At 35.5% G+C, this 4,933-nt stretch overlaps 1 protein-coding gene across 1 annotated transcript in view; it reads left to right on the top strand.

The window, feature by feature from the left end:
- The first annotated feature begins 465 nt into the window (after window positions 1–465).
- The window catches only part of LOC107693731 (zinc finger protein 414-like), a 30,549-nt gene continuing 26,081 nt past the window's right edge, over window positions 466–4,933 (top strand). The window contains exon 1 of the mRNA XM_016493232.1: window positions 466–468. The gene's annotated coding sequence lies outside the window, so the exon portion shown is untranslated. The remainder of the gene's footprint in view (window positions 469–4,933) is intronic.

Genomic DNA, 4,933 nt, shown 5'->3' with positions numbered 1-4,933 from the left:
CTTTGTTTCGGTTTCTCCTTTTGTGACGAATATATACTATTGATAGCTACTGATATAGACAGTTAATTCCTCTCACGCAGGAGCAGAACGCACGTGTTAGTTTGCCGTCGGCTGTAGTCTGTGCGGTGTGTTCAAGCACGGCTTTTTGGTCCGACGCTGCCGACGCGAGGCAACAACACCGTCGGCTTTCGTCGCCGCTAATTCTTTGAAGTCGGCTTGGTGTGTCCAGGCCTTTAGACTTTAGTTCTTCTGCAGAACACAGATAAAGATATTCTGAAGAATTATTTTGCTGGTAACCATTGACTTCCATTTTATGGACAAAAAACAGACATTTCTCAAAATATCTTATTTTATGCTGCGCAGAAAAAGGTAAGTCATACAGGTAGGGTTGCAAAGGGATGGAAAATTTCCAGAAAATTTTCAGCAACTTTCCTAAAGTTTCTGAAATATTCCAAAAAATCCCAGAAAGTTTCCAAAATGTTCCGCCTTTTTGCAACCCTACATACAGGTTTGTAAAGAAATATAATTCCCGGGTGAACTATCCCATGAATATATTAATGATTTATAAGACAGTTTAACAATTCTTAAACAGAAATATATTGAAAGAAACCCCCAAAATAACCTAAAATGATTGTTTCTCAGGGCTAAAGAAGAAAGCTTTCTTGTGTTACCAATTACAACTTTATAAATCTATTACAATTACTACCACAGCCGCTTTTAACACTTTGTGGTAAGACAATGGATTACAATATTTATACATAAAAGTCCTACTTAAACACAATTTGCTTTGATTTAAAGCCTCAAATTCTTGTAAGACCTCAAATAAAACAGAACACATACAATAAAAAGTGTAGGAAGAAAACATCAGCACTGCACCATCACCGTCTCTATGAAACACACAATTTAGAGTCTGAACGTTTGAGGGACATGAAACCAGAGACCATCTCCCTACAGGAAATGTTATCTAGTGTTTCGGACTTCCAGCTCTAAAAATGCATCCCTCATGAGTTCGAGATGAGGCCTGAGGTCGTGTGAAGATGAGCAGGAATCATCTTGGACCAAGTGTCTTGGTTATGTTATTAGCGGAGAGAGGCACCTCGGCAGATGTTACGGATGATGCCATTCATGGTTTTATTTTTCCTAGCCACACAAAACTAGCCACATCACCTGTATTATGTTATAACTATACTACTGTCATATGGATATTACTCAGTCTGACACACTCATCTCTGACCAATAACAGGTTATGTCCTGATTGTACCACTGAAAACCATTTTATAGCATTAATACACTTTCAGCAAAGCTGCTTTGAAAGAATATGTATTGTGAAATTCACATACAAATCAAATTTAACTGAATTTTTAACAACAGAGAATGTCCCTTAAAACAAACTTGAAAGAATTCATGCCCAGTAAGCTTATGCTTAATATTAAAATAGATAGATAGATAGATAGATAGATCTCATGACAGAAAAGAAATCTGGTGTCTTTACATCAAGCCATTTTGTTATGACGCACAAAATTTGATATCAGTCTACAAAAAAACAATGTCTTTACTTTCTGCCTGTGGATTTGTAGCATTCATTCCCCTTTCAATAACAAGGTATCAGTATTAGAAACTATGATTAAATGCTATCAGATCTATAAAGTTAACCATCCAGCTAAAACTATAATCCATCGTCTCATGTCGGATCAGGCCTGATCTACATGCATCGACATCGACAACAAAACAGTTTTACATTGCCAACAAATGTGATATCAGGCCTGCACACTGGCCCTCCCTCTAGATTCACCAGCCTGTCTTATGAAATGAATAATTGCTCTAGAAATTAAAACGCGCTACACTGTCAAATATTTATTTGGAAAAGACATCTAAAGGGCTAACTTGCGGGAAGTAAACTAGACGAATGTGCCTGCTAGCCTAATTCAGCTAGCCTAATTCAGCTCGCCACCAAAGTATGAGAAAGAAACTTAAGTTACTACGATAAACTCCGAACATATTTTGGCACGTCATGTTCTCTTTGTAAAAGTACATTATATTAACGCAAAGACAGCAAAAAAGGGACGTTCTTGTGAATTCTCGAGTGCTGAAGAGCTAATGTTGTCAGTTAGCCACTGAGTTGCCAACTAAGCAGCAGAAATTAGTGAACACAGGCTAAAGCGCTAACTAACGTTAGCCCAAACAAGCTAACGATATGTGGCCTGCGCTTCAGCCAGCTAACCAGAGTTACTAAATCAACGTATCAGCGGGTTATGGAAAATCAAAGACAGCTTGTTATTGTCTACAAACACATTATACATACGTCAAAGCAATATTTGTTGACAAGCACACAGATTTTGCTGACAGCCATTAACCGGGCAACTCCTTAATCCCGAGCAGTCGAAATTGGTCTAAATTACGCACAAGGAATATTCCGTACATCGTTCAAGGAGGAAGACGTATCAACAGATTAGAAACTTTTACCTACATCTCTGTATTATAAATCGATTACAGTTCCCATTTTGTCGGTTTTAATGTCCATTTCTTGAAGCCATTATCATTTTTTCTCCCTCTACTCTGATATCCATTTAAGCCTCTCCGTACAGCTGGCGCGTTTCCTCCGTTGTCGTCGATCACATTACTAGGGCTAAGTTACAAATATTGCGTAGTAGTGTTTGGAGAATACCGGGTCATAAAATTCCGCGCTCTTCGGAAAAAATAATGCGCAGTTTCATTCAACGTAAACTACGTGAGAAACTGAACCGGATGACGTAGAAACTGCTGTCGACCACTTTTACAATACTGACAATGTATTATGTACTATGTATTAGCCTACTCACCACATTTTTATGTCCCCAACATTTTGTCTTTAGTATATTGGATAAAATACTGAACACACTTAAATTATGTTAGTTTGGAGGGGGGGGGGTTAATATTATTTATTTGTAAATTTACACTAACGTTCAAAAGTTATCCTTTATTCAGAATGCATTAAATTGATCAAAAGTGACAGTAACGCCATTAATTAATTAAACATAGGTGTTTAATTTGAATATTTTTGGTTGTTATTTTAAACATGAAAACATTAAAGCAATTTGTTCAATATATTTTTGAAATCTGGCTATACCTCACATTCATTTTAAAAGGTATTCAAAATAGAATCTTTTCTAATATAAGTCTTTACTATCAATTTATCAATTTATCAGTTTAACACATCCTTGCTGAATAAAAATGTTAGTTTCTTCCAAAAAAAAAAGAAAGAAAGAAAAAAAATTACTGACCCCAAACTTTTGAATGGTAGCATATATTGTTACAGAAGATTTCTATTTTGAATAAATGCTGTTCTTTTCAACGTTTTATTCATCAAATAATCCTGAAAAAAGTATTACAGTTGCCAAAAAAATAAATAAAAATAGCAGCAAAAGCTGCATAACTATTTCCAACATTGATAATAAATCAGCTTAGGCTATTAGAAAGATTTTTGAAGGGTCATGTGACACTGAAGACTGCGTAATGGATGATGAAAATTCAACTTTGCATCACAGAAATAAATTCTATTTTAAAGTATATTAAAGTAGAAAAACATTATTTTGAATTCTAATATTTCACAATATTGCTGTTTTCTCTGTATTTTTTATCAAATAAATGCAGCCTTGATGAGTATAAACTTCTTTAAAAACATTACAAATCTTACTGATCCCAAACCTTTGAACGGCAGTGTGTATATACAAGCCGAGGCTTATATAGTATGTCTTCATAACAATAATTAGTCATTAGTAGCCTACATTTAGTCATCGTAGTTGGTAGGTGACAAGATGTTTTGATTGAATTGTGAGGTCTTTTTGAATTCCCAAGTATACCATAGTTGCTGTAAATAATAAAAAATTAAAAACACAAATTATGCAAAAATCATTTAGATGCTTGATGTGTGAGATAGATGACCTTTTCATTAAAACCTGCAAAATATTTTTGATTTGAGGGATTTTTATTGCTTGGCCTTATCTTATTGCTCATCAGCTGATAAAGCCACAGCTTGGGTAATTTGTTCATGACCTGCGAGTTCCTGTCTCTCTGCAGAGTCTGTTCCTACTCAAACCTCAATGGTTGGTCACATTTCAGTACAAACATGTGCTTTCTGAAATTCATTTTGCTGCTGCTCATTTCATCACATATAAGTGGTAAGTTTAAAAAAAAGGTGCGTAGTAACTTTTTTACTCAGACATATTTGGAGAGCTACATGTCTATCATTATTTCTTTTAGGTGGCTGTTGGCCCAGTATCAGTGTGACAGGAGGACCAAGTGTTTGCTCCGGTCAGGACTTTACCCTCACATGTCAGTTGGATTGTGATGGACCATCAAGCCATGTAAAACTGGTGAAAGAAGAACAAATTCTTGAGTCTTCGAATAACTGTCTCTCCATACACGTTCACAGTGCAAATAAGAATCATTCAGGAATATATAGCTGCCAAACAGAGAATGGTTCACAGAGCAGGGTTTCTGTAACAGTGAAAGGTAAGTGTGAAATTCTCTTGGCTCTTTAAAAATATTCAATTTTGAAAATTTCATAACTTAAGAAAGTGTGTGTGTGTGTGTGTGTGTGTGTGTGTGTGTGTGTGTGTGTGTGATTCAGACTGTAGTTTTTCTTCAACTTACATATCAGAATACTTACCCACTGTAAATACAACATCATCCTCTCTGACTAATACTACATACCAAGGCCACACACCATCAAGTAAGTTTCTCCATTAACTTCTTAATTTCTGAGACTTAATCCATCAGTACAGAATCTAGATTACTGAAATAAATCATTAAAGTAGCATTTCAGTTAAAGGAAAAGTTCACACAAAAATTTAAATTTGCTGAAAATGTACTCACCCTCGGGCCATCCAAAATGTAGATGAGTTGTTTCTTCATCAGAACAGAGATTTGGAGAAATTTAGCATTACATCACTTC

The sequence above is a fragment of the Sinocyclocheilus anshuiensis genome, unplaced genomic scaffold, assembly GCF_001515605.1.
Source record: "Sinocyclocheilus anshuiensis isolate Anshui unplaced genomic scaffold, SAMN03320099.WGS_v1.1 scaffold1472, whole genome shotgun sequence".
Taxonomy (NCBI): Eukaryota; Metazoa; Chordata; class Actinopteri; order Cypriniformes; family Cyprinidae; genus Sinocyclocheilus; species Sinocyclocheilus anshuiensis.
This window is presented reverse-complemented; position numbering and strand designations above follow the sequence as displayed.